This window comes from Lissotriton vulgaris, chromosome 5 (genome assembly GCF_964263255.1).
Source record: "Lissotriton vulgaris chromosome 5, aLisVul1.2, whole genome shotgun sequence".
In the NCBI taxonomy this organism is placed as follows: Eukaryota; Metazoa; Chordata; class Amphibia; order Caudata; family Salamandridae; genus Lissotriton; species Lissotriton vulgaris.
The window spans coordinates 626,186,539-626,204,991 of NC_141693.1; positions in this window are offsets into that span (position 1 = coordinate 626,186,539).

Consider the following 18,453-nt stretch of genomic DNA (forward strand, 5'->3'; position numbering starts at 1 on the left):
TCATTCAAAATCATTCTCAAACCCCTGTGACAGGCCGATTCACTAAGGGGGTTGGGTTTAGCCCCTTTGAACTCATCTGTGGTTTCCATGTTAGGGGATCTCTTAGCCTTGTAAAAAGGGGTGGGAGCAAGCTCCCAGGAAACCCCCTCAGGATGTGATCAGCTACATGTTGGCCCTCTGCAACCAGATGCACTGTTACTGGAAAAAGGCAAAAAGCAACCTTGAGGCCATTCAATAGGTTATAAAGCTCTGGTATGACCAGAAGGCCAATCTGGAAGAGTTTCAACCTCGCCAGAACATGAGAGTTATGGAGCCAGTAGAGCCCAGGGATCTTCAGGATTGATGGGCAGGCCCATACGAGGTGAAGGAACCAAAGGTGAGACCACCCACTTGGTGCATCCCAAGACCCTGAGAAACCTCTTAAAGGGGGTGCCACATGATCTGCCTCAAACCACACTTTGAGAGTCTGAAATGAGCATGCTCCTGGTAACAGATAAGGGAGTGGAAGATGAGAGCAAGTCTGTCCCTGACCTTCTGTCTGCTCATGAACATGATGGGTCATTGGGGGTGTCAACCTCTCCCCCCACACTGACCCCAGAACAACAGAGTGACTACTGCCAGCTACTGAGGCAGTTCGCCTCCCTGTTGTCCCTCATCCCGGACTCACAAACGTGGACGTCCATTGCATAGACACTGGAGACAGTCCACCTGTTAAGGATTAGATGAACAGATTTTCAGACAAGGTGAGAGCAAGCATCAAGTTAGAGGTCTTGTAGATGCTGGTGTTACATTTGATTGAGTCCTCTAACAGTCCCTGGTCCAGATCTGTGGTCCTGATACTAAAGTATGCCCCATCAGGTGCCACCGCAGAACTTAGGTACTGTGTGGACTATAGGAGCCTTAATTCCATCAGGAAGTCTGAAACACTTAAATATTTTAATATTGCAGATTGCTCTGGCTGACGAGGCAAAAGAGAGGTCTGCATTCTCAACCCTAGAGTGCCACTTTCAGTTTAAGGAGATGCCCTTTGGCTTAAAGAAAGCCCCGGCCACCTTTAAGAGGTTGGTCAACAAAGTACTGGCTGGGACGGAGGCATTGTATGCCATCTACATGGATGACATAGATAGATATAGCTCCAGCTGGGAGGAACACCTGTACCACCTCCAGGGGGTACCTGAGACCATGCAGCAGGCAGGCCTGACTATTAGGACCAGTAAGTGCCAGATAGGGCAGGGTTCTGATATTTATATGGCCCACATGTTGGCCCGGGGAAAGGTTCAGCCCCTCCAGGCCAAGATTTAAACTATCCTGGCTTGGCAATCCCTTAAAACACAGACCCTCCTGGGCCTCATAGGATTCTGTTGGAGGTTTGTTAAGGGATATGATTCAATGTTTCCCCCTTAACTGAGCTGACTTAAAATAAGTAGCCCAGACAGGTGATCTGGGCGGAGGCCTGCCAGAAAGCCTTTGATAGCCTCAAGGAGGACACGTGTACAGCACCTGTACTCAAGGCTTCTGACTTCTTTAAGGAGTTCATAGTGCAGACAGATTCTTCAGAGCATGGCATAGGGATGGTTGTCACACAGTTAAATGAGGAGGGCCTACACCAACTTGTATTCACCATTAGCAGGAGGTTACTTCCACAGGAACAGAGTTGAAGTGCAATTGAAAGGGAGGACTTTGCTGTGGTCTGGGCACTCAAGAAGCTGAGACCCTACCTGTTTAACACTCACTTATGGGTTCAGACAGACCACAGGACCCTCAGATGGCTCATGCAAATGAGGGATGAAATTACCAAACTTTTAAGATGGTCCATCTCCCCACAGAGAATAGACTTTGTGATGGAACTCCATCCTAGGACAGACCACACCAGTGCTGATGGTCTATCCAGGTTCTTTCACTCTAGTGATGAGAAGTCTCAAGGGTTTGGGTAGTCCTCCCCACTTTCAGCTGGGGGACACATGTGAGACCTGTCAGCCTTAGGGTGGTCTTCTCCCAAACATTTTGCCTTCCTCCTCCATTTTTCTGATCTTGTTTCTGCACACTTTAGGACGTTGAACACTTTATCACTGCTAACCAGTGCTACCAGTGCTAAAGTACATATGCTCACTCCTTAAAACATGATAATATTGGCTTATCCCCAGCAGGAATATTTCATTTACTTGTACGTCCCTAGTAAAGTGGTGCTACATGTGCCCAGGTCCTGTAAATTAAATGTCGTTTAAACATGTCTCAGACCTGCCATTGCAGAGCCTATGTTCGCAGTTTTAACCTACCATGTCAAACTAGCAAACTAAACCTTTTGCCAGACCCAAACCTTTCTTTTTATACACATAACTTAACACTAGAGTAGGCCCTGGACAGCCCAGAGGCCCTGGGTGCAATGTAGGTACAAATTAGGAGATGTACTTTTTTAGGTTGTACATGTCCTGGTAGTGAAGAACGATTAAGTCATTTTTCAGCACTGCAAGGCCTACCTCTCCCTTAGAATAACACTGTGCAGCACACATAGAAAGAGGAAATCACCTGAACGTATTGATTTTGTGCATGGCCGCCCATTGTGCTCCGAGCGCAGTGAAAAGACAGGAATGTGCCATATCTCATAGATACAGCACATTCCTGCCCTTTTGTTTTGATATAGGGCAGCACAGCAAGACTCCTTGCGGCACTGCTCTGCGCCAAAACCTCATAAATGAGGCACTGAGATGTCACATTGCATATAGTTATACATTCCGCATATATTTATAAATTGAGGTACAGGGAGAACGAGCTAATTGCCTACAAGCACAAAAGTATTGGTCAAGTGCTCGAACCAGGTTTATAACCTAGATCTGCAGGATCCATGGTCAAAATAAGAGAATTTCAATACCATGTTAATAAAAATGTTTCACAGATTTGGAGATTGTATGCAAGAGCCAGTGCACTATCAACATCTTTCCTGTTGCACTACTGCACTCTCCACCAACACAAAATGGTGCCTTCCAGTAACCAGCAGAATAACTTCTTAAGAAGGAACAAGGTATAAACTATTTACAAATGTAACAATTATAGATCGTAAAGTCAGGGTAATCTTGCTTAACAGAGAGGCAAGGGAAAGGTGAACTAATATAAGGTAGTTTCTCAGTGCATTTTCTAGTTTTTCTTAGAAAAATAGGAGTGCAAGGAGAGTTGGGAAGCACTTCTGCTCTGCTGAGCTAGACAACCTCTCCCTCCCTAAAAAACTAACGAGCTGCCAAAGAGAGAATCATTGATATTCTCTGGTCTCCCCTCTCCTATATTTAGATATTGTGTGCATTGGATCCTCAAAGTCACATTAAAAAAATAAGTGAAAATCTCTAGGGCCATATTATGTAAAGCAAACAATGTAAGCCACCCCCCCCCCCCAAGCCCCACCATCCCACTGCTTTACCTGGATAATGGGCTGCGGCTGAGTTAATCTGCAAATTCTGCCACAGGTTTGGGGTGACTGGTACCTTAAGTAGTTGAAGCGCTGGAGAGGCGCTATTTTACCACCTTGCAAAGTGGTAAATGGTTGCTTGTCACAGGATCTTTCAAGGCATATGGGACTTTTGGCTGGAAATGTAGCACCATTTGTTGACATATGTAAAGTAAATAACATAACATAAGACTATAGCAGACACAAATCAATATAGCAACACAATTAAGACATAACGGCACAACAGAACAGTCAAAAGAGAACACAGCACAACTACAGTACAAAACAGGGGCTTAGGAAAAGTGTTTTGTCTCATAATGCAAGCAATAAAATAGGTTCCTGGTCTTAGGTTTGATAGTTAAAAAGAATACACTAATTGGGCACTAGTATGCTCCTCAAGCTCATGGGCCTCAGTTCCATTGCCCCTGCTGCTTTAATTATAGTTACACCTCTCACAACACAAGATTGCATTGTTATAAGGCAGCTCTTACACACAGCAGCCTGGAAAACAACAGAACCTATCACCACCACAACAAAATGTCACACAATAAATATAAAGAAACGTTCTAGTCACATATTACCACTTCCAGAACTCTTTTCCTTTAATAATATGGGGATACGATCTGCTTGGAGCAAGCACTGCCTAAACTTACAACCAATGATATGAAATAGCATCAGTTAAAAAAAAATGTGATCTAGCCCCTTGTCTTAGAATCAATCAATCAGAGGTTTACAGAGCGCGCTACTCACCCGTGAGGGTCTCAAGGTGCGGGGGGAGGGAAGCAGGTCCGGGTCAGTCGAAGAGCCTGGTCTTGAGATCCTTCCTGAACATGTGAAGCGTTTGGGAGCGTCTGATGTTGACCGGGAGCTGTGATGTAGGAGAAAGCTCTCCAGTCGGTTCTGTTTCTGCGGATGCGGGGGACCTCTGCCAGTGCGAGGTCGGCTAAGTGGAGGTTCCTCTTGGTACTTGAAAACATACTCGGTCATTGAGGTTTTGGGGACCGATGTTGTTGAGGGATTTATAGGCGTGGGTGAGGAGTTTGAAGGTGACCCTCTTCTCGACGGGGAATCAGAGGAAGCTTCGTAGGTGTTGGGTCATATGCTCGTGGCGCGGAGTCCCTATGACGAGCCTGGCAGCGGCGTTCTGGATGGTTTGGAGTTTGCGTAGAAGAGTTTTGTTGATTCCGGCGTAGAGGTCGTTGCAGTAGTCTACTCTGCTGTTATTAGTGTGTGGGTGATGGTCTTTCTGCAGTCGGGGGGATCCATTTGAAGGTCTTACTGAGGATGCGGAGGCAGTTGAAACTGGTGGACGTGGCAGCGTTGATCTGGCGGTTCATGGAGAGGGAGGAGTCGAGTATAATACCGCAAAGGCAAGACGTATAGTTTTTAATTGCGAATTGTTTCTCCCGGTAGGGCATTATTGAACCAATAAGTTAATGATTCTCTTAATTTCATCTGCCCTGAGAATTTGGGAGGGAGGAAGAAGAGTTGAACACTTCAAAGGTTCAGGAGGACATACATAGACGTATATGCACTTGCTCTGTGAGTGTTACTGAAACCCAACACAGTGACTGCTGCACCTGACTATCAGCCTTAGAATGCATTCTTTCCCTTAAATCCACAACCCTGAATGTTCTCTCCGTGCCAAGGCAAATTTAACCCCTTCTTTAATAGGTGAGATGAGAAATAAGAAAGGGATTAGCCTACCTAAGTAAGAGGGTTCTTCATAAGAACTGAAGCTGCATCCAGGGGCGGCTGGCATGGCTCACTGGTCGGGGGAGGGGAGCCTCGCAGGCTGCTTAAAAAAAAAAAAACATACCTTGCCGCTGCATCCGGCGTCTTCTAGCCAGCTCGCCTGTGTCAGACTCCAAGACGGAAAAGGAAGCAGGCAGCCATGCACCTACTTCTAAGCCAATCAGAATGCTCCAATGGAGCATTTTAATTGTTCTAAGTGCCATGACATGGTGCTCAGCCAGGGGCTTTAGGGGTGGGCATGTTCTCCATGTAGGCTATAATGCAGCCTGCATGGAGAACAGGGGAGTGCGCATGACTGTTTTGGGTGGCCTAAGAGGGCCAACCAAACAGTCACTGCGCACAGGAGTGTCTACCACTCCTCCTCTGCAGCTCAGCCCCACCCCCTCCAGCATTGCCGCAGCAGGAGGAAAAAATTAAATGAAAATAACATTTTGTTATTTTCAGTTTATATTTTTCCTTTTTTTGCTGCTCCTGGCAGAAGGGCGACGCTCCTCCGCCTTAGTGGAGGAGCCGCCACTGGCTGCATCTCATAGACGAATCTGGAACGTGGCTTGATTGCTTATGTTCCTGTTAAGAGAGGACATGACCTAGCTACATCAGCTGGACTGCTTCTTTGGGGTGGGACCGATTTACATATGGTTAGTCACCTTCTATGTTGGCACAAATAAATTATAACAAAAATGGAATGGAATGCTGCCCTGAAAAATTCTCAGGAATTAATGCTAAGTGAAATATTTCCATTAATTATTTTATGCTTGAAGTTACAATGAAGCCAGCTGAGAGTCAAAATGAGTGCAACAAGACGGCTATTTTCACATTTCTGAATTAAATGTATATGTGTTGTGTGTAATAAGGCAAGGTAAACGGGGTCAAGAAAGATGGAGGCTCTTTTAAGGAAGGCCCTTTTAATGCCAGTATTGCCCTTAGCCTGAAAGTTTACTCAACTCCATTTCTTAAATGCTGCTATCTGCTCACGTCAGAACTTTCCTTACATAGTTGTACATTTTCGGTTTGAGGGATGTCATAATCGCTCTGGAAATTGGTTGTGTCTGGTGTGAGAAACCTCTGGGGGCATTACCTATTTCTTCCACATTTCCTGCATGTCGCCTCTGCTCTTAGAGGCGATAGAGTGTAATGAAGGAGGAAATGGCTGACACCCTGGGATAAATCAGATTCTACAGTGTCAACAGAAGCTCAGAGGGGGATAAAACCTGTGAGTAATATGTCTACACAAATGAAAAGCTTGCGCCATTTTATGATGAGACATATCTCCCAGCAGATGCCAGAAGCCCGTTGCTGTTGGGCACATTGCTGCTGAGTGCTCATAAAATATGACTCTTATCTCATTGCTTCCAGTCCAATTCCAGTGATAAATAAATAATCCTAACAGCTGCTGCAGAAACGGTGCTTTGATGCTTACATTTAGAGAAGTACAGACTGCAATGGCAGCTTCTTAACCCTGATGGTGGGCTGTGAGAAATATGCACAGCACCCCGGAGTGTGGCACATATTACGATTTTTAGTTTTGAACATGTAAACAAGGCATGACACACAGAACTGGTAAGTGGTACAACGAATTCCGCTTGTTTTGCGTTGTTTCACCTACAGAAATATTCCATGGGAAAACAGGAGGGGTGTTATAATGATCACACAACTCAGATTTTAGATCCCTGAGCACCTTGCTCGAAATCAGTGCCTTAAGAGTCCATACCGTTTGGCTACAACATCTTACCAACAGTTAAATATCTGTGATGGAGCGCAACCAGGCCTTAAGTCCAACAGGCTTGACTTCGTAGGCTAAAACATTTGCATTGTGCAGTTTGAGTCTGCACACTGCTAATACCACATGCATTCTCGGGCGGTATTTCCACACATAGTGAGAATGGCCAAACTAGCTTTTATTAGCCTACCAGGTCACATGAAGAACCCATCATTTGAACTAATAAGTGCCAGTCTGGATGCCTCTCAGTAAATTCTTAAACACAGCCTAGACTCAGCTGACATGATGGCTTATTCCAAGGCAACCATGGTTACTGTCTGCAGTCACACCTGGATGTTTCCCTATGCACTTCTGTATACGTCCATTATACATTCTTGGACATGCCCATTGATGGTGAGAATCTACTTGGCAAGAAAGCTCCCACGGGGAGCGCTTAAAAAAAGTTAGACTACATTGGCCTTGCAGGGACTAGCCTCCTGAACCAATCAGTTCCATCAATAATATGGTTAATTTCAAGGCTTTTGCAGAGTCCAACCATCCCAGGGAGTGGTAAACTCCCCAGGCTGTTATGATCCTTCAACAGTTCTACATCTCTATTTGAGGGAGATGTGGACTGAGAAGGACGTCAACAATAGCAGTATCAACAGCTCCATTCCCCTTAAAGTCCAAAGTATCTTCTGCTTTGAACTGTTTCTATTCATCCTCTCTACAACATCAGCTTACTTATGTGGGGAAAGTTGTTTTATTTTCTGACCAATAGGAAGTCCTTTTCGATGGATCACTGGGCATTGGAGCTTTTCTGCAAGGGCTACTCACTTCCGTTTCGGCTCATTTCCCTTTTTCACCAATCTTTGCCTGGAGATGCATCCTGGTGCGTGCCTCATTCTTGGAGGTGAAAGTTCTCACCCTACTGCACAAAGGTTCCATTGAATTGCTGCCCTTGGAGAAGGGGGGCACAACATTGTATTTCTTTTACTTCTTTATCCCCAATGAGGACTGGGGTCTCAGTCCTACTTTCGATTTGACACTTTTTGATTCTATCTTTGATAGGACAAGTTTATACATACTGTCTCCAAACCAGGTCCTCCTGAACAAAAGGAGTTGCATTAAATAGTGTCCCTAGTTCTCCAAAATGCTCATTTTCATATTCTAACTTTAACTGCTCACAGGTGGACGATTGATAGCTGAAGATAGGATCTCCTGTATTTGTCTTAGCTATCTTGATTGCATCCTGTCATTACCCCATTGCCTGTGCCTCTTCATGATTCATCAAAATATTCACCTCATCTCTGTTCAGATGCTGAACTTCAATGGAGCTGTCCTGGACACAGATTGCATGAGAACTTCCTCCTGTGCCTCAAAGGATCTTGAATATTCTAAATATGATATACTGGTTTGATAGTCAAATCTCATCCAGATGGGCAGATTTTTGGCTTGATGGCTGTCAGTGTCACGAGTCAGGTGGAGGATGATTTCCCTTTAGTGATGCCTCAGGAGGCAGTGGTTCCACCATCAGTGGAATCGTTCAGGTCTTGTGGACATTTTTAAAGCTATCCTCTCAGATGTTTTCTGTTGTACCCTTACAAATTTTCAATAGGTAATCGATTTGAGCCCTTTGATTTTGCAGGCCACCATTCGTATGGATGCTATTGTGTTGGGTTTGGAGCCTCATCTTGGGAGATGGCAGTGTGTAGCTGCTGGTCCCTGTCAGAGCAATGCCTGCACTGATGTGCTGAAGTTGAGGCAGTAAGCCTAGCCCTGAAGGTGTTTCTTGCCTCCATCTCATTATGCGTTGGATAGGTTTTTCAGACATTACCACTGTTCATCGCAAGAACCAACAGGGGAGCATAGGTTCCTGGACACTTTTATGTGAGGCCTTGCATGTGAAGTCATGAGTTTGTAATAGGACAGTTTCCCAATGGCAGCTCTTATGGCAGGCATTCTGATTTTAAAGGCATATGACTTGAGTTACCAGTCTCTAAAGAATCATCCATGAGATGTCCATTTTGAAGACACGGACATGATCTTCTCCTGACTGAAATGTCAAGGAGTGGACTTCTTTTCATGCCCCTGAACAAGAAATGTCCACTGTTCTCCTCCTGGCACATCCTGGTGCTTAGTTGCATAGGAGACACTTCCCGGTTCAGTTGATCACTATGCAAACCCTCCCACTCCCTTTTCTTAGAAGGTCCAGCAGAGGGTGAAAGAGGGTCAAGCACAGCTGTTTCTCATTGCCCCACACTGTGGTGGAAGAATTTAGTATGATAAACTATTGGAGCTCAGCATTCGGGGAAAGGTTTTCTGGATTCTGTCTAGTGTCTAGAGAATATTCATAAGATGACAAATCTGTGGAAAGATATCAGGCCTTATTTAGAGTTGTGTGTGTGGCAACAAATGATGGACAGAATTCTGAATCAATCCAACATTCACTGCAGTCAAGTGATCTGGATTAAATCCATCATTATTTTGTTCACTACGCCACCCCAGTTTGGACCCAGCCATATGCAAATCAGTCTTCACCCTGCTCCTCATGGGAACAGTCCAGTCCTAACTTCAAGCAAGTTCCTACCTGGACCAGAAACAAGCATCTTGACAGGTTTCGGGGTATTACCCCTCATCAGCCAGTCTAGCTTGAATCCAGTGGCACAGTGAGCAAGGGACCCACGTCGAGGCATACCCATTCCACTAAGGGAAAAAAGTGTTGTTGCAACAAATCATGGACGAAATGTTAAATTAATCAAACACTCACCCCAGTCAGGAGATCTGGGTTGAATCAATTATTCTATTGCTCACTACGCCACCCCAGTTTGGACCCAGCCATATGCAAATCATCTTGACCCTGCTCCTCATGGGAACAGTCCAGCCTGAACTGCCAAGCCAGGTCCTCCCTAGACCAAAAACAAGCTTCCTGGGACCAGTTTCATGGTATTAACTCTCGTCAGCCAGGCTAGCTTTATCTAGTGGCACAGCGAGCAATGGACAGACGTCTGGGCATACCCATCCCACTCAGGGTGAAAAGTGCTGCGGCAACAAATGATGGACGGAATGCTAAAGCAATCATTTACCCCAGTCAAGAGAGCTGTTTCTCTTTGCCCCACACTGGTAGAGAACAATTTAATATGATAAACTATTGGAGCTCAGCATTCACGGAACAGTTTTCTGGATTCTGTCTAGTGTCTAAAAAATATTCAAAAGATAAAAAAATCTGTGGAAAGATAGCAGGCCTTATTTAGATTTGTGTGTGTGGCAACAAATGATGGAGGGAATTCTGAATCAGTCAAACATTCACTACAGTCAAGTGATCTGGGTTAAATCCATCATTCTTTTGCTCATTACGCCACCCCCGTTTGGACCCAGCCATATGCAAATCACTCTTGACCCTGCTCCTCATGGAAACAGTCCATCCCTAACTTCCAGCAAGGTGCTCCTGGGACCAGAAACTAGCATCCTGGGACAGGTTTCGGGGTAGTACTCCCCATCAGCCAGGCTAGCTTGAATCCAGTGGCACAGTGAGCAAGGGACCCACGTCTGGCCATACCCATCCCACTCAGGATAAAAAGTGTTGTGGCAAGAAATAATGGACAAAACGTTGAATCAATCAAACACTCTCCCCATTCAGGATATCTGGGTTGAATCTAATTTGAATTTGAATTTAAAAGTTTTTGTACAGCGCTCGCATACCCAGCGGTTTCATGGCGCTAGTGGTGATCAGTGAGTGGCAGCAGCAGAAGGATTAGGGGTAGGCTTGCGTGAACAGAAAAGTTTTAAGATTTTTACGGAACAGGGGGTAGGAGGGTGAGGTGCGCAGAGCAATCGGGAGGGAGTTCCAAAAAGTTGGAGCCAGGACAGCGAATCTCGCTCCGCCCGCCCTCTGTTTTTTAAAGCGAGGGATGGTGAGGAGGGCCAGATGGGCCGAGCGAAGTTCTCTGCCTGGACAGTAAGGTTTGATGAGGGCACAGATGAACTGGGGGGCAGTGCCCACTCTGGCTTGGTAAGTGAGACAGCCGAGTTTAAACAAGGCACGCTCCCTTATGGGGAGCCAATGCAGAGTTTTGAGTATAGGGGTGACCCGATGATATCTGGGAAGGCCATGGATCAGGCGGGCCGCCTGATTCTGCACCAGTTGTAATCGGTGGATCATGTATGCAGGGGCTCCGTTATAGACTATGTTGCCGTAGTCTATACGGGACAATACCATGGCTAGCATGATGATTTTTAAAGCTGGGGGGAGAAGAAGCGGGAGACTTTTCTAATTACTCTGAGAGAGAAGAAAGATGAAGAAACGACAGAGTTGACTTGTGGGAGGACAGTAAGCTGGGGATTAAGAAAGATTCCCAAGGTTTTCACTTTAGGGACCGGGAGTGGAGGAGCACCAAGGGAGGGGGGCCAGAAAGAAGAAGACCAGGGACTGCAGCCACCTCCGGTCAAGACCAGCTCGGTCTTGTCCGGGTTGAGTTTAAGGTGGCTGCAGTTCATCCAATCTTGAATGAGGGTCATGACGGTTTGAACATTCAGGGCAGATGAAGGTGAGTGGGACAAATTAAAAATGAGCTGGAGGTCATCCGCGTAATTAAACACGGTGACCTCCAGTTGCTGTAACATAAAAATAAGGGGGAAGATGTAGAGGTTAAACAGGAGAGGGGAGAGTGATGAACCCTGGGGGACCCCGCATTCTACCTTACGAGAGGCCGCCGCAAAACCAGCCAAATGGACACCTTGTGTTCTCCCCGCGAGGAAGGACTCCAGCCAGGAAAAGGCTAGGCCCTCTATACCCGCCGCCTTGACACGGTTGAGGAGGATGGTATGGTCCACCGTGTCAAAAGCGGCGGATAAGTCGAGGAGGATCAGGGCTTGCGGAAGGTTGATGTCAATGCCTTCACGCAGCTTGTCCATGACTGAGATGACCACTTTTTCGGTAGAATGCAGGGGGCGGAAACCAGCTTGACAAGGGGAGAGGCAATGATTTGCCTCGATATGAGTGCTCAGTGTGGAGGTAATGTGAGTTTCAAGGACCTTTGCCAGGTAGGGAAGGAGTGAAATGGGGCGGTAATTAGAAGCAGAGGAGGGATCGGCGTCAGGTTTTTTTAAAATAGGGATGACAATCGCCGATTTGTGTGGAATAGGAACATAACCATGGTTGAGGGAGTCATTGAGGAGGGTCAGAGGGAGAATGGGGCAGGCTGAGTAGATTTCCCTAAGTATGCGGGCAGGGGCAAAGTCCTGAGGAGAGCCTGATTTGACCCGTTGAAGCAGAGGGCGAAGGGAGTCAATAGTTAGGAGTGGGAAATTGGTCAGTTTAGTAGTGGAGGGGGGAGGGGAGGGGTCCACAAAAGTGGAAGAGGGGGGGGGGATGTTATGTTTAATTTTTACAACCTTGTCTATAAAGAACTCGTTGAGCGAGTCACAGAGGGATTGGGACGGGGGAATGGTAGGTGTGGCTCTGGTGGATGAAGCGAGCTCATGGACGGTGGAGAAGATTTCTTTCGATTGTGACTCTGCAACCAATATCCTGTGTGTGTAGTATTCAGCCTTGGCTTCCAGGATACTCTTTTTGTAGGTTTGCAGAGTGGCCAGATAGATTGTTTTTAAGGCAGGATCGTAAGTTCGTCGCCAAGCTCTTTCAGCCCTTCTTGCAGCAAGTTTTTTCTCTTTGAGGTCGGGGGTAAACCAACGATTAGCTGCATGGGCCCGTTTTACTGAGAGGCGCTTGAGGGGGGCGAATTCATCGCTAGCCCTTGTGAGCCAGTTGTTAATTGCGGCCAGTTGGGGGGCAGCTGTCAAACCAGTAAGATCCGGGCAGGTCGTGACCAGGGCCGAACATAGGGAGGGCATGTTTACCTTGCCCCATTTCCGAGCCCAAGTGTTTTTGGGAAGGGGGGGTTTAACCGGGGGAGCTAGGGCAAGGGAGAACGTGATGGTGGAGTGATCTGACCATGGGCAAGGGGAAATCGAGGGAGGAGTGGAGGGAACATTCAGTGTCCAGATTTGGTCCAACATGTGGCCATGACGATGGGTTGGGCTGTGTATGAGGGGTACGAAGTTCAAATTTTCCATGAGGCAGGTGAATTCCTTAGATTGGGGGCTCTCCCCCGGGTCATTGGGCCAGAAGTTAAGGTCCCCTAAAACTAATACAGAGGAATGATTGACTGCCAAAGTGGTCTTCTAGCATTCTTTTTCTCACTATGCCACCGCAGTTTGGACCCAGCCATATGCAAATCAGTATTGACCCTCCTCCTCATTTTTTTTGTAACATCGTTTTTATTGCAGCACCAAAATATTTGTACAGACAATATATTTATGACATATCCAGTAAACATAGCAGGAAGGCACATGTTCAATTCGTTCCCCCCATCATGCCAAGCATGTCTCCAGGCAGAAGACTGAGCAACCATCGCTCTGAGTCCATTCCCCGCTTCATAGTTCGATGTCCATAGCCACATTCACAGGAAGACGTGGACTGCTTTTGAAATTTTCGCCCATCCACCACCCCCCCCAACTTCCCACAGTCCCAAACTCCCCCCCCCCCATGGCAGCGCTGTATTAGAATCCCAGTGGGAATAAGGTCTGGTGTGTGCAAGAAGGACTTATCCATTCACTATGGTGTGCACCTAGGTGCGCTAGTGGGGTCAGCTGCTACAGAGTCCGCATCCTCCCCTTCCTCCTCATCATTATCATCCCGGAGCGCCTGTACCATCATTTCCCATGCTGTCGCCCTCTCCATGGCTTTCTCATCATCGGTCCTCCTTGCCATCTGGTACCTTAAAGTGCTTTCACAGGCTGCCCACCTCAGACATTCACCATACCATCGTTTATACGCGGGTCCCACTTTCGATTTCCAATTCCTTGTTATTTCCCTCTTTGCCAGGATCAGCCCCAAATCAATGAATCGGCTGGTAGTCTTATTTTTGGACGTGTGTGGAAACCAGTGTAGCACCCCCACTGCTTTGGTGTACTGTATTTCCCTATCTGTAGCATTATTCAGGGCCCTCCCAACCTACTGCCAGTATTCCCCCAAGGTAGGGCAATCCCACAGCATGTGTCCCAGATCCGCCCCAAGTGTGTTGCACCTGGGGCAGGCCGCCTGTTCCACCCCAAAGTACTGCCGTAGTTTCCCTGGCGTGAGGTATGCCCGATGAATAATATAAAAGTGTATGAGTTGGAACCTAGCGTTCCTTGAGCTCTTCCGCGCCCTCCGCAATAATTGGCCCCAAGTTGCGTCCGGGATCTCCATTTGGAGGTCCAGTTCCCACTTAGCTTTCAAAGCTGTGAGCGGCTGCAAGGCCTCCCGCAACATTCTGGAGTACAGACAGGTTACCGCCTTAAAGGTCCCGGCTGCCATCATTGTATATTGGCACGCCATGGAGGTCGCAGGTTCCTGCAATCCCTCTCCCCAATGGTCTTGCATGGCGCCCGTTATCGCCGCATGTAACAAGTAATCCCCTCGTGGGAGGTCGAACCGCTCCTGCAACTCTTGAAACGGAAGCAATGCACCATCCTCATACAAGTCGCCCAGCATTTGAATCCCAGCCTCTTCCCAGCCTAGCAATCTCGACCAGTCCCCACCATGAGGCAGGGCTGTGACCATTTCCAGCGGGATCTCCGGAGCATACATGCGGCGGATACCCACTCGTTTGCGCGCCCGGTTCCAGCAAAGTCGGAACGTCTGTTCCTCCACTGTCAGATCCCTAAGCAATAGCTTCTGATGCAGCGTGATGTATGCCAACACATGCCGCGGAGTGCCCTCATCTCTAGAATGCTCCGGGCCTCGATGCACCCTCGCGACCTCCTGAGTGAAAGTCTGCAGTTGAGCCGCCAGATAATAGCCTTCGAAATCAGGCACCGCCATGCCTCCCTCATCTTTGGGTCGCAAGAGGGTATCCAGCGCGATTCGTCGCCTGCCGGTGCCCCATAAGAACGCTATGGTCAACGATCTCAGGCGCCGAAAGACGGAGCCCGGAACCTATATCGGAAGAGTCCTAAAGTAATATAATAGCCTAGGCAGAGCCACCATCTTAAGCAAGGAGACCCGACCAGCTAGTGAGAGTGGGAGAGTGGCCCAGAAGTCCATACACCCTCTCAGGGCAGTAATACAGCGATTGATATTACCATCCAGCATATCCGCTGGGGTGTGGTAGATATAAACGCCGAGATAGTGCAGCTAATGAGGTTCCCATCGGAGTTCCTGCGCCGTGAGAGGGCACGGCTCTCCCTGTCTCAACGGGTATAGACAAGATTCGGGCCAATTGACCCTCAAGCCCGACAGCCGCCCGAACAACTCTAGCAAACGTCTCGCCCCCAACAATTCCGCTTCCGCATCGGCCAAGAACATCAGCAGGTCGTCCGCATATGATGAGATGACATGCAGCCTGGCCCTGTAGACCAACCCCTTATAATGGCGGCCGGACCTGGCTTCCGCTGCAAAAGGCTCCATTGCCAAAGCGAACAAGAGGGGAGAAAGGGAGTACCCCTGCCTAGTGCTGCGTCGTACCGGATATTGCTTCGAGATCAATGAACCCACTCTGACTCTTGCCGTGGCTTCTGTATATAAGACTTTGGTCCAGTTGATATAACCGTCCCCTAGCCCGAAACGCCTCATCACCTCATACAGATAGTCCCATTCAAGACTATCGAAGGCCTTCTCGATATCTATAGAGAGCACGAATGGAGTAGTGTCTTCCGACAACCGAGCCCCCATCAGCCTCGTCAGCCTGCGGATATTGTGGGTAGTGTTTCGTGTCGGGATAAAGCCGCATTGATCTTCATTAAACAGACCCGTCATGTGAGTCAACAACCTATTCGCTAGGATTTTGCTCAGGATCTTGTAATCCGTCGTGAGCATAGATAATGGACGGTAGGACGAAAGGGCATCGCTCGCTCTGCCAGGTTTCAGCAACGGGATCATAAGGGCCTCGCACATGGAGCTCGGGAGTCTACCTAGTGATTGCGCCTCATTATATACCAATTGCAGTTGTGGAGCCAGATACTCCAAGTATTTGCTATAAAACTCTATCGGGAGACCGTCAAGCCCTGGAGTTTTATTTCTAGCCATCTGCTTCACCGCACTCCCTATCTCTCCGATCGTTATAGGCCGACCCAGCTCCTCTGCTTCCGATTCCTCTAATTGTGGTAGCTGCAACCCTTCGAGGAAGGTGCCCAATTCTTCCGCCCCGCCTGTCAGCCCGCTCTCATATAAACCCTCGTAGTACGCCCTGAACCTATCCAGGATCCCGGCTTGGGTGTGGCAAAGCCCCCCCCCGCCTGAATCGCCATGCTCGGAGCGCCCCGCCTGACCGGGTTGGTAAGCCACGCCAGCATCGACCCCGCCTTATCACCCTCCGCATGCGCCTTCGTCATATACGCCTTGTGGTCGAAGCTACGCAACCGCTCTAACTCCACCGCTAGCGCTTCCCTGGCGCCACTAACCCCCTCCTGGAGCTCAGGGTGATTTGGGCGTTCCCTCTCCTTCTCCCTCAATCGTCTCTCCGCTCTCTCGAGATCATCCAGCAAAGTTTTACGAGCCCCTGCAGTATTCCTAATACAGTGACCCCTGACCACCACCTTAAACGCGTCCCACTCCACAGCTCTAGTAGAGGCGGAGCCACTATTCTCCTCAAAGTAACGTGCTACTCGCTCCCCCAAGGCCTCCCTAAAGAGAAAATCATCCAATGTATCAGGTTGCAGCCGCCATGTTGGGACACAGTTGATTTCCACCATCCAGTTCAGGGACAACAACAAAGGGTTGTGGTCCGACAGCGTGCGGGCCTAATACTCCGTGCTACCCACTGCTGAGAGCATATGCGACGAGCACAGAAACACATCCAATCTAACATGCAGGTCGTGTAAAGTTGAATGAAAGGAGTAATCCCTCGTGGTGGGGTGTAGTACTCTCCAGGCGTCCCCCAGGTCCCAGCTCTCCTGCCAATCCAATCGGCACCTCGCTACCCTGTGTACTGGGGAGGCGTGCAGTGGGGGATGAGATCTATCCAAATCAGTATCCACCACCGAGTTAAAATCCCCCCCCATGAGCATCGGCCCTGCCAAATAACTCGCCAGTTTGCCCGAAAGTGCTGTTAGGAAAGCGGGCAAATCTACATTTGGGGCATATACACTACAGAGAGACACCACCCGACCCCTGAGTCTCCCCTCTACAGCCACAAATCTACCCTCTGGGTCCACCACCGTTTTAGTGACCTGGAAAGGAACCCCTGCCCGTATCCAAATCAATGCTCCCCTCGCAAAGGCCGAATACGTTGTGTTAAAGAGCTGCCCCCTCCACCTCCTTTGTAGCGCTATTCCCTCCTGCTTGGTGAGGTGCGTCTCTTGCAGAAAAGCTATATGCACACCCCTACGTTTTAGATACGCATGGACCTTGTGTCTACGCAGCATGGTATGGAGACCCCGCACATTCCAGGTCACACATTTCAAAGCCCCGGTATTAGCCATATCCTCTTTCACCCGCAGACAGAACAATAATAGCCATCGACCATGCGCTTTTGCCAACAACGTGCTGCCCCCCCTCCCACTCCAAACAAGTGAACCCCTCAACCCCCCAAAACCAACCTGAGCGTCCCCAACTACTCTCGGTTCCCACCCCCCAGGACAGGCCCCCCCCGCAATTGGAAGTGAACCCATCCAAACTATCACAACGAATTATCCCCTCAAAGAAAGGCACTAATATTCGCAGTCTCCACTGCGATGACCGTAAGGGCCAGTAGGGCGCGGACCGATGCCGAGAGAGTAAGTTAAAATAAGTCAATCCCGCATATCCCGCTCCATGATCCCCCCATAACAGACTCACGAAGTCCCATACAGTAGCAAACTGCGCACAAGGGCACAGCGCCCCAGTGTCTGACCAGCAGGACTCTCCAGCATCCAGAACGCCTCAGCCAGACTCATACTAGACATCCCGCGTAAAGACCACATCTCTGGACACCTGAAAAACCTCCACTGGCTCCCCGTTAACAAGAGGATTACTTTCCGCCTCCTAACCCACGCACACAAAGCACTCTACGAACTTGGACCCGAATGCCTCAACTCACGACTTTCCTTCTACACCCCCTCCCGCCTCCTACGATCTTCCAACCAAGCCCTTGCAACTGTACCTCGCATCAACAAAACCACCATGGGAGGCAGATCCTTCTCCTACCTGGCAGCTAAAACCTGGAACTCACTTCCAACTCACCTTCGCCTCACTCATAACCACCTTACATTCAGAAAGCAACTTAAAACCTGGATATTCGACAAGTAATTCCCCTCCCTTCCTCAAGCGCCTTGAGACCACCTGGGTATGTAGCGCGCTATATAAATCACTTGACTTGACTTGACTTGACTTGGATCATGCTTCGACTATCTCCCCAGACGTCTGAGGCGTGACTATGGGGCCCTTGGCTCCTCCGTATTCCGAGGGTCCCGTCTCCGATCCCATGCCCAGCTCCTCAGAATCCGTGCCCTTCCCGGACTGGCTTCTTGTCGTGCCAGAGAGGTCCACCACCGCTTGTAGGGCCGCTTTTCTCTCTGTCTCCGTCTGTGACACCGATGGTTT